Source organism: Malus sylvestris, chromosome 10, assembly GCF_916048215.2.
Source record: "Malus sylvestris chromosome 10, drMalSylv7.2, whole genome shotgun sequence".
NCBI classification, from domain to species: domain Eukaryota; kingdom Viridiplantae; phylum Streptophyta; class Magnoliopsida; order Rosales; family Rosaceae; genus Malus; species Malus sylvestris.
Genome location: NC_062269.1, coordinates 22,735,819 through 22,748,128, shown reverse-complemented (window position 1 = coordinate 22,748,128; position 12,310 = coordinate 22,735,819). Strand labels below are relative to the sequence as shown.

The 12,310-nt window shown below is 37.2% G+C and overlaps 1 non-coding gene across 1 annotated transcript; it reads right to left on the bottom strand.

Annotated features, from left to right (window-relative positions):
• Positions 1-5,123: 5,123 nt before the first annotated feature.
• LOC126588091 (small nucleolar RNA R71) lies at positions 5,124-5,228 on the bottom strand. The gene has a single exon (XR_007611321.1). It is a non-coding gene; the product is annotated as a small nucleolar RNA R71 (small nucleolar RNA).
• Between the last annotated feature and the right edge of the window lie 7,082 nt (positions 5,229-12,310).

Below are 12,310 nucleotides of genomic sequence, written 5' to 3'. Positions count from 1 at the left end.
TGGACTTACTGATTTACTGTGAAACTATTGCTTTCGGTTGATTAGTCACGGTTACTATTGCACAATTAGCACTTACACAATCTCCAATTTCTTTGCTTATACCAAGTGTTGGAAACACTGTTACTGTGAAGTTGGATGATTCAAACTATGCTACTTGGAATTTTCAAATAGAATTGTTGCTAGAAGGGAATGGAATTATGGGGTTTATTGATGGATCTATTCCTTGTTCTTCGAAATATGATGTCTCAGATTCTGATGGTGAATCGGTTGTTAATAACTCTCCATTGACTGATGCTTATAAAGTTTAGAAAATACATGATAAAGCTCTTATGACTTTGATTACTACAACACTGTCCACTGCTGCATTGTCATGTGTAATTGGTTGTCAAAGTTCACGTGAAATGTGGAATAATCTTAAAGAGCGATTTGCTAATATGACCCGTACTAGTATTGTCCAAATGAAGATTGATCTACAAAACATCAAGAAATGGCCAGAATCCATTGATCTTTATTTGCAGAGAATTAAAGATTGTAGGGATCAATTAGCTACTGCTGGTGTTATGATTTCAGATGAGGATATTGTCATTATAGCTCTGAAAGGCTTACCTACAGAATATAATACTATTAAGTTTGTAATTCGAGGGAGAGAAAATCTGGTTTAACCGAGAAAGCTTTGGTCTCCGTTAAAGGCATAAGAGTCTACTCTGGAGGAAGTCCTCAAGTCACCACCTTTAATGGCAGCTATGCTTGCAAATACTTCTAGTTCAGTTTATGACACTGGTGACTCGTCCAATCCTAAGCCTCAAACTGGCAACTTTGATTTTTGCTCATATGTTCTTTCTATTTCATAGATGCCCTAATTTAAGTAACTACCATTTTCTCCTACCAATGGTCATGTTGCATTTGTCTCTCAAACTGGCTCTGGAACTTATAACAACTTTAGGGGGAATAACAACATATTTAAGGGTAAAGGAAAGAAGTTTAATGCTGGTTTTCATCAACCTTATGGATATCAAGGTTCCGCACAACCTAGTTTTCAACATCAATCTCAGTTTCAGAATCCTGAATCTTAGATAGTTTCAGACCAATCATTTCAACCCTTCCTCATCTGTTAAATATGTGATAAAAATGACATGTAGCTTTAAACTGTTTCCAGAATGGCTGTCAAATATGTCACAGAAAAGACCATACTCTTGTAACCTATATTGACAGAATCAATTATGCACCTGTTTCTGTGCCTCTATCTCAAAACTTCTCTTAATCTCCTACTGTGCTTCAGTAACAACCATTTCACCCTACTACTCCACAGTTGCAACAACAGTTTCAATCTTTAAATCTATTTCAATCTCAATTGCAGAACTCTAATATGATGTCTCCTTCTCAGTATTCCAATGGGATGTTCCCTCCTTAACATGGTTCAACTGGTGCCTTTACTATAAGAACCAATTTCTCCTCAACAACACCACAACAAGAGTATTGGTTATTGGATTATGGAGCAACCAATCATATGACATCTGATATGTCCAATTTGCAAGCTGCCATTCCTTATTCTTCATCATAGACCGTTACTAGTGCTAGTGGTGAAGGTTTACAAATTTCACATATTGGTCAAGCTAGTTTATCTACTTTCTCTCATAAGCTTGAGTTAAAATCTGTGTTACATGTTCCACACTTATCATAACACTTATTGTCTATGTATCAATTGTGCAAAGACAATAATTGTAGGTGTATTGTTGATGAATTTTCTGTGTGTATACAGGACAAGGTCACAAACAAGGTTCTATATCAAGGACTAAGCAACCAAGCTGTCTATCCACTTCCCATTTTCAAACAACCACAGCCAACTCATGCAGCATTTCTTGGACAGAAAATAAATACATCTATTTGGCATTGTAGATTGGGTCATCCAACCAATTCTGTAACTCAAGTAGCCCTTAGTAAGTCAGCTATTAATTTTCCCTGTAATTCTACACCTCAAATTTGTATTGATTGCTTACAAGGCAAGTTTACCAATTTACCTTTTCCCTTAGTAACTTCAAAGTCTCTTGTTCCTTTTGAAGTCATTCACATTGCTATATGGGGTCCTTCTCCCACTAAGTCTTTAAAAGGGTATAGCTATTATGTGTCGTTTATAGATGAATGTACACGATGTACATGGATCTTTCCTATGATTAATAAAGCTGCGGTTTTTGGGATATTTGTGCAATTTCAAGCTTATGTCATAACTATTTTTCTACAACCATTAAAGTACTACAAAGTGATGGTGGAGGGGAGTATACTAGTATTTTATTTCAAAATTTTCTCAAAGCCAAAGGTATTGTACCCCAAAAATCTTGTCCATACACTCCTAAACATAATGGTTTAGCTGAGAGAAAGAATAGGCATCTTGTTGAAATTGCTATTACCTTGCTTCAAAAAGCTTTTCTTTCACCTATGTTTTGGTTCCATGCTTGTGCTACAACTACTTACCTTATTAATAGAATGCCTACTTCTATGTTAAAGATGCAGTCTCCATTTGAGATGTTGTATAAATTCCCACCTCGACTTGAGCATTTAAGGATTTTTGGCTGTGCTTGTTGCCCTTCCTTGAAACCTTATAGACATAATAAACTAGAACCTAAGACAACACAACGCATCTTCTTGGGGTATGCTGCTCAATATAAGGGCTATAGATGTTATGTTATAAGGGATAACAAGCTTATTGTGTCTAGGCATGTCTTGTTTGACGAAACTGTTTTTCCTAGTGCACATAGGTTATCCACTTCTTTTCTCAAGTCTAATCTATCCACTAAGCCATTACCAGTTCCGATTAGTCACCCTAACACTTTTCATCATCCTCCAATAATACCAATACCATTCCTACATATATTACCCTCTCTTCAAATCCCTGTTACTCACTCCTACTCTCAGACACATGGTGATCTTGTCTCTACTGGAGGTTCTATTACTTCAAATTCTACATCGTCATTGATGTCTGATGAGTAGATTTTATATTATATATTTTACCCTAATCTTAGTATATTTTGGTTAATATATTGGAAGAATTTTGATACTTTGAATTGTATTTTCAATATAGGACTTTCGACTTCCTCTGGAGCAAAACAGGACCAAATGGACGAATTTTGGAGTAATTCCAATTGGAGGACGTTCATGAGTCAATTAGCTTGATCGTATCAAAATTTGGGATTTTTCCACCAAGCAGTTATTTTCTGGCGATGAAATAAAGAAGCAGTGCGCAGTGCTGGAAAGTGACGTTTTTGGGCTTAAATGACGTTTTTGGAGCCCAAGATGACCTCGGATGGGTTCGTGGCCTTCTGGAAAAGTGTTCAGAATATTCCAAACATCAAATCCAGCTATATTGGGCCAGTTTTGGAGCAGCTTTTGGGCCAAAACGTGGCTGTTCAGATTTTAGACGAATTTTTATCATTTAATTTAGGGTTATGTTTTCTAGGGTTTTGGGGGGAGGCTTGGCAAATAGATTGCTTAGCCGTCTACAATTTTAGGACGCTTTATTTTATGCAATATTGGAGACAGAGAGAAGTGCTAGGGTTTTGAAGATTTTCTACTTGAAGGTGTTTTCAATCCTTTTCTTAATAGATATTTCTATGATTTCAATTATGAATATGCGGAACTAATTTCTTTTGCTAGGGCGAAGCCTTGAGCCTTAGCATGAATATGTGATTTTTATTTAATTGCTTATGATTGATTGCATGCATATTTTGAATTGTTAATCACCGAGATAAAAACTATCTAATTGTCTTAATGCCTGATCACCATTAGGATCTTTAGAAAAGTAATTTGATGCAATTTTGGTCGGAAGGTTCCCTGAAATTGACGCTGGCTTCTTGTGATTAATAATTGTAATTTCTCTTAGGATGAATATCACGTCTTAAGGATTGCATGGTTTTTCAAAGGATTTTCATAAAGCATAATGAGTCTTTCATGTTCATATTTGATCCGAACGTCCGGACGGGTTGCATGTTAGATATACGTTCTACGTTGGAGGTTCCAAGTAGAATATGAATTAGGAAAATCTAACCTTCAAAGTGGTATGTGTAGATCATAAGTAATAGGTAAGAATTCATAGGATTACTAGGTGATGGTGGAACCCTAGTGCCTTCTCAATTTGATTTTTTTTCATAACTGTTTTCTTCTCTCTAGTTTTAATATTGCAGATTGTCTTATCATTAATAGTTAAATTCGTTTTTAATTTAAGTAAATTATAAAATCAATCATCTAAATTTCTACTTTACAATCATTAATTGGAATCTGATTTGTTTCGAATTATTTAATAATCCCTGTGGAGAATGACCTTGCGAGATCCGTTTATACTACAATAACCTTGTGATTCTTGCAAGTAAAATAGAAGGTTTTTATCGCATTCACATAAGCAGTAAAAATCCTATCAAGAAAATGACGCCGTTGCCGGGGATTATTTAAAATAATCCCTACGAATCAGATTTTCAATTAGTTATTGTTGTTTATACATAAAAAAAAATACAAAAATTTAATTTTCGTTTTGTTTTATTTTTACAGATTACAACAGCAGTGCAGATTTCTGAAATCTGTGTATGGTCAGCACCCGTTCAACAGTACAGAAATTGATTCCATTTGATCCAGAGCTTGAGCAGAATTTAAGGAGGAAGCGCAGAGACCAAAATTTCCAACGGGTTCGTCCACTGCAGGAGACATTTCTGGAAACAGTATCTACTGGGGACCTGCACAACAAAGAAAAAATGGCGTTTGTAATTCCAGAGGCAGGTCTGCCCCTGGGTGATTCACTGACTGCCCATACCACAAATATACCCAGTTGCATTACATATCCAGCAGTGGAGGAAGGAACTGCATTTGAAATAAAACAGCACATGTTGAATATTCTTCCTACGTTTCATGGGTTACCATCTGATGATCCTAACATGCACATTGCAGAATTTTTAATGGGGTGCAAAAACATTTTGGTGAGGGGATTTTCAGCTGAATTTATTAAGTTGCGGTTATTTCCATACACTCTAAAAGATCAGGCAAGGAGATGGCTCCTCACACTCCCATCAGGAAGCATTACAACTTGGGCCCAACTCAGTGAAAAATTTTTAAACAAGTATTATCCGGCTTCTAAGACCCTTGACATGAGAACTCAGATTTTATCTTTTGCCCAAAAACCAAATGAAGAGTTTCATGAGGCGTGGGAGCGATTTAAGGAGTTGATTAGAAAATGTCCACATTCGGGTATTAACACTACTGATCAAATGCACATATTTTTCAGAGGGTTGAATATGACTACAAAAACTCTTGTCAACGCTTCATGCGGAGGTACCTACAAAGACAAAAATGCACAAGAGGCTTGTTTGTTATTTGAAAAAATGGCAGAAGATACTCAACAGTGGGCAGTTGAGCAGCCACAATCTAGGTCTGCTTTTGAGATGCCAAATGGTTCTCCATATGTTACAGCACAAATTGAAAAAATGGAGAAAAGGCTAGAAGCAAAATTTGACATGTTATTACAGAGAATGCCAGGTTCACAGGTTGCTGTACAGCAGCCTTTACAAGCTGCCTGCAGCATTTGCAGCTTGACAAATCATGATTTTTTGAGCTGTCCACATAAAGATGCTTATCCAGAATTTACAGCAGAGCAGGTTAATTCATTTAACAATTTCCAGCGTCCCCGATATGACCCGTATTCTAATTTCTACAATCCAGGTTGGAGAGATCATCCTAATTTAAGGTGGGACAAGGAACATCACACTAGGCCTCAATTTCAACAGCAGGTACAGCAACCTGCTGCAACTAAGGCTGCTTGGGAAGTTGCAATTGAAAAATTGGCAAATACTACCACTCAAGAAATTCAAAATCTACATGCAGCAGTGAAAAACATAGAAAAACAAATGGGGCAGATTGCTTTACAGGTTTCAGAAAGAGCTCCGGGTACATTTCCTAGTCAAACAGTACCTAATCCAAGAGGACGAGAAGAATGCAATGCTATACGGACCCTACGGTCTGGCAAAAGTTACAACAACAGACATGAAAATTCTGTTGGGAATTCACAGGCAGCAGAACTACCCCAAACTAAATCTGTAATTTTTGCAGATTCTGAAATTTCTGCAGATTCTGGGCAGTCCCAAGACAGATCCGAAAATACTGCAGAAGCTTCCACAAAAACTGCAGAGCGTGTTTACGAGCCCCCTATGCCATATCCAGAAAGGTTGAGACCTAAAGCTAAAGATCAACAGTTAACAGATTTTATGAAAACTTTGGCTAAAGTTCAAATTAATCTGCCGTTAATTGATGCCATCAAGAACATTCCGTCTTATGCCAAGTTTTTTAAGGATGTTTGCACAAAGAAAAAGAAGCTTGTTGATTTTGAGAAAGTGATTCTTACAGAACAATGCAGTGCGGTCTTATTACATAAATTGCCTCCAAAGAAAAAAGATCCAGGGAGTTTTACTATCTCTTGCACCATTGGAAATTGTGATTTTAGTAGTGCTTTAATTGATTTAGGTGCTAGTGTAAACTTAATGCCATATTCTGTTTTCAAACGTTTAGGTGAAGGGGAGCTGAAGCCAACCTCCAGTATTATTCAATTGGCTGACCGTTCAATTACCCACCCTAGAGGAGTCATTGAAGATGTTATTGTGAAGGTTGACAATTTATATTTACCGGCTGATTTTATGGTGTTGGACATGGATGAGGATTTGACAACGCCCATTATTTTGGGCCGCCCATTTCTGGCAACAGCCCGGACTCTTATTGACGTTGAAGCCGGAACATTAACATTCCGGGTTGAAGATCAAACTGTTGTTTTCAAGTTGTTTAAAGCAAGCATACATTCAGGTGACAAGCAAGAATGCATGCGTGTTGATGCACTGGATGGTTTACCAAGTGCCAAGTTTATGAACAGATCATCAACTGACCATCTGTCCATAAAGCCCCCGAATTTAACTCGTGATTGTTCAAGTCCTAAACCACAGCAGCAAAGGGTGATACATGAAGACCAGCCAATTGACACTATGAAAAAACATGAAAATTTGCCATGCAGCCCAAATTTTAAGAAAATACAGCCTGGTAAAAAAGTGTGGTTATTAAGTTCAGATTTCAAGTCATATCCAGGGAAACAAGAGTCTCGATGGAAAGGCCCTTTTCTGGTTACAAAAGTTTTTCAAAATGGTAATGTGGACATTAAGGCTAAGGGCACAGATTTCTCATTGAAGGTGACCAAACATCAACTAAAACCATGCATAGAGAAATTTGATGTAGGCGAGTCTTTGACTCTGAAGGCACCAGTGATCTAGCCACCGGACTTCTGCAACGTCTAGCTACAGACTTAAAATAAAGCGCTTATTGGAAGGCAACCCAATTTTTCTAAACTCTTTCTTAATTTTAATTTTCGTTTGATTTTCTCTTTAATATAAAAAAATAAAAAATAAAACATACATAAAAAAAATAAAAACGAATTTAATGAATTAAAATAAACAAACTGCAATATTAAAATAAACAAATGGACGAATTTTGGAGTAATTCCAATTGGAGGACGTTCGTGAGTCAATTAGCTTGATCGTATCAAAATTCTTCCAATATATTAACCAAAATATACTAAGATTAGGGTAAAATATATAATATAAAATCTACTCATCAATGTCATCTGAAAACCATCCTGATGTGACTACCTCTCAAGTTCCAGATCTGCAATAAGTTTCTATGGTCCATATTAACACACATCCAATGCAAACAAGGTCCAAGTCTATGATCTTTAAAAAGAAGGCTTTTTCTGCTACTTTTTCAGTTGATTCTTTTCTGGAAAATGAACCTCATTCCTTTATTGCTGCTTCAAAGTGTTCTCAGTGGAAACAAGCAATGAATGAGGAGATGGAGGCTTTTATTACACAGAAAACATGGACATTAGTTCCTCTCGTACCTCACAAGAACTTAGTGGGTTGTAAGTGGATCTATAAGGTGAAAAGACATCCTGATGGCTCTGTTGCAAGGTATAAGGCTCGTTTAGTGACCAAGGGGTTCTCTCAGGAAGTTGGCCTTGATTATTATGAGACTTTTAGCCCTGTAGTTAAGCCTACTATAGTTAGATTGATGTTATCATTGGCTGCAACAAAGGGTTGGAACTTAAACAATTAGATGTCAAAAATGCTTTTTTTGCATGGATTTCTAGATGAAGAAGTATATATGTCTCAACCCTAAGGTTTTATTGACAAAGATCATCCAGAGTTTGTGTGCAAACTAGAAAGGTCTTTGTATGGTCTTAAACAGGGTCCCCGAGCCTAGAAGAAAGGTTTTCCAGATTCCTTCTTAGTTTGGGTTTCAAAGCATCCTATGCTAATCCATCTTTATATGTCAAAAATGATGGTCATTCAATTGTTGTCTTGCTACTATATGTTAATGACATTATCCTAAGTAGAGATGATGATTCCCATGTTCAATCTATGATTAATCAGTTAACCAGGGAGTTTAATATGAAGGATTTAAGATTTCTACACTATTTCCTTGGTCTACAAATTAAGTATCAATCTCAGGGATTACTTGTTCATCAATCCAAATATATCAAGGACTTGCTGCACAAGACAAATATGCTAGATAGTAAGCCTCGTACAACTTCTTGTCATCCTCATCAAAAGCTCTTAAATCATGGTAGCCCTCCAGTTCATGATCTAAGTATTTATAGAAGTATAGTTGGGGCCTTACAGTATTTGACTTTTACTAGACCTGGTATCGCTTATTCAGTTAATCAAGTCTGTCAATTCATGCATTCTCTACTTGAAAGTCATTTTGTTGCTGTCAAGATAATCTTGAGGTATCTCAAAAGATCTATGAATCTTGGATTGTGTTTTAAACATGGTAATCTGGATATTAGAGCTTACACAGATGTTGATTGGGCTGGGGATCCTAATGATAGAAGGTCAACAACTGGTTTCATTGTTTTTTTAGGTAGCAATCCAATTTCTTAGAGTTCGAAGAAACAACATACTGTTAGTCGTTCTTCTACTGAAGCAGAGTATAGAGCAATGACAACTACAACTGCTGAGGTGGTCTGGCTTCAACAATTACTCAATGACATGTCTCTTTCTTTTTCAGTTACACCATTGCTTACATGGCTCTAGCAACTAATCCCATTTTGCATTCCAAAACTAAACACATCGAAATAAACTGTCATTTTGTGCATTAGAGAGTTCAGCAAGGCACAATTTTGCTGCAGTTTGTTGCTTCATTAGAACAGGTTGTTGATCTCCTTACCAAGGGTTTGTGTTTTCCATTGTTTAACTCTCTTTGTTCCAATCTTATGCTTGGGAATGTCCACATAAGATTGACGGGGAATGTTAGAGTAAAAGATAGTATTGTTAGATACTGACATGTGTCACAACTGTATTGGTGACTCTAGAAATTAGTTATGTGTGGTTGTATTTATAAAAGGAAAATAATGTAATGGTTAAGACATATATGAATATACACAGTTTCTCTCACTACTCTCTCTCTTCGAATTCTCTCTTGCTTTCTCTGTCTTTTACCATAACTAAATCTCAGAGTTATCAGAAGCGTAGTTAGCAGACGTATAGGAGGTGTAGAACTGTGAATTGAGCAGTACTGGGTTATTGGGGATGAAGAAAGCCAAAATCCTTCCCCCCATATCCTCTTTTTCATTTTTAAAGTTTTTAATTATTAAAAATTTTAAGTTTTTTTATTAACTAATCCTTTTTATTATTATTTCTTTTATTTACTTGGTACAAAGTTGGTAGCCATGTCAGCACAAATGTAGAACCCATATTTGTCGCATCATCGCTTAACGGTTAATTTAACAAATTTTCTAACGGATGTCTGAAATTGGAAAAAAAATAGAAGTAAATGTATGAGATTGAAATGTTTTAAAGATGTTGTATGAGGTTGTAATTGACCCCAAAATTGAGAGTGCAAAATGTAATTTACCCTTTGGAAAATGAAAGGAGATCATTTCCGGATCATTTCCACCAAGGCCACCAGATCAAATAATCCGGGCCCTTGAAATTTGATAACTAAAAAATGTTTAATTATAATTCATAACACTTTATAGCTTTTATTGTAAACTTTTTTTATCCTTTTTTTATAAGCATTTTAATTTTTTTAAAAGAAATGTTTTTCTTTTTTAACAAACGATATTATTTACACTAAAGAAAATAGGGTTGTGAGTTGGTATGATGGCATAATATTTAAAAGAAGTGTTAAATGAGCCCTTTTAAAATAGAATGACGTAGTGAGTCTTTACTCTTTTCAATATTTTTTTAGAGAGGAAAAGAAAAAAATGTTTAAAAATGTTATATGTGAGTTGGAAATGATGGGAAAGGTTAAAGGAAAACTAATGAAAAGGGCTTGAAAACTTTGAGTTTTAATGATAAGGACAAAATAAAGGGTAAAGTGAATAGTACCATGATTGACTTTTTAGTGTAAAAATGTGGTTTTTCGTTAAAGTGAACAGTACCGGGTGCTTTTCGTTAAAGTTCCCAAAGGTTAATTGCATAATCTGATTTGGCGTTCAGAACCTTAACTACCTAACCTAGTTTTGTTTTATATTCGCTTGGTTTAGCTTATTGTTTCATGTTTCTACTACTTCTACCACTTGGAAGTTGCAACTGAAAACAGAAACAAGCAAATAACAAAATAGGGTAGTGCCATCTGATGTACAGGTTAGGGCTCATGACTTGTGTTGAGCCAAAAATAATCAAGAGGTGACACGTGGATTTTTGGATTAAAAGGATAAAATTATCCTCGAGGCACACCAGAATTCATATGCGCGAGCAGTGGACAATCATCCCTCAATCAAGTCAAAAATGCCCAAATAAGTATTTATTTTTAAACCTATTTCATCCATCCTCATCAAATCCTCTCCACAAGGTAACTCCCAAATCATTCATCTTTTATTATATTAATTAGCTAATCAATTAGGAAATTATTCTATTAATTAGCTAATTAATTGATTTATTATTCAGTTATTCCTAATTAATTACAAATTATGAACCTCACCCAAAATACCAACAAAGTGGCCGGTCCTCCTCCTCCGGCCAACCACACCCCTATAAATACTACCTCATTCTCTCCAAAACTCAATTCCAATTCTTTGGCTAAACTCACTAAATTCTCCTAACACTTTTCCCTCAAAATTCTAACTTTGGCATCGAAGGTTATTCGGCCACCCCCCACCCCAATTCATCGTGGGTGCGTGAGGCTATTGGCCTAGACCTAAGATGTTATTTGTTTTGAGAGTTTAGTCCCACACCACACCCGTAGAAGACTCTCGCATCAAAGGTTTTCTATTTTCTTGTCCTTTTGTAGATTTTTCGTACGTTTTTATTTTTAGAATTTTTTATTTGCAAAAATTCTTTGGTAAAAGTACAATGGCAAGAAATTTGGAAACTTCAACGAACGAAAATTCCAATGTTCAAGAGATGGGATCACATCGATCCATGAGGCTAAATGTGACAATAAGTGGAGCGACATCACCACCACAAGGCTCAACCATGGCAACCATCGCGGTGGCCACCATAGTAGCCACCCAAGGCGAGGTCCATGGCCCCACCACCACGACAAACTATGTCATCCAAGCTTGCCGTGCCATCCAAAGCCCACCGCCCAAGCCGTGTAACTCCATGCCCAAGGCAAACCGACCCGTGCCGCACAAATCAAACGCGAGCATAATGCACTGTTAAGCTGATCCCTAGCCTTGCACCCATATGCGCCAGACGCTGAGCAGCCTGCTCCCGTGGCCCAGCCTGCTCCGGCGGCCCAGCCTACTCCTGTGAAGCAGCCCAAATTGGTCCAATATTAGTTCAACCATCCCAGCTCTAAATTTCCGGATCAACAATTGAACCGAGAGCATTTTCACCACATTTTTCTGAGGATTTGAATTTCCCAACTTAAATTTCACGCCCGGAGTCTACCACACTTCCACTGCTCAAGGAGATACATTCATTCTGAGCTCTTCCAACCTAAATGGAGAACAACACTTGTCTCGACAAGTCATAAAGTTGACGAACGCCCTTGCATAGCAAACAACCTTGGTGAACCAGCTCTTGCAGTGCACAGAGATGCAACGTACCCTAGACGAGGTGTCCCGAAGTAGGATAAGACGGCAATCCATGAGGCTAAACGTGACAATAAGTGGAACGGCATCACCACCACAAGGCTCAACCATGGCAACCACCGCGGTGGCCACCATAGTAGCCACCTACAACGAGGTCCATGGCCCCACCACCACGACAAACCGTGTCATCCAAGCTTGCCGTGCCATCCAAAGCCCACAACACCAAGCCCACCGCCTAAGCCGTGTAACTCCATGCCC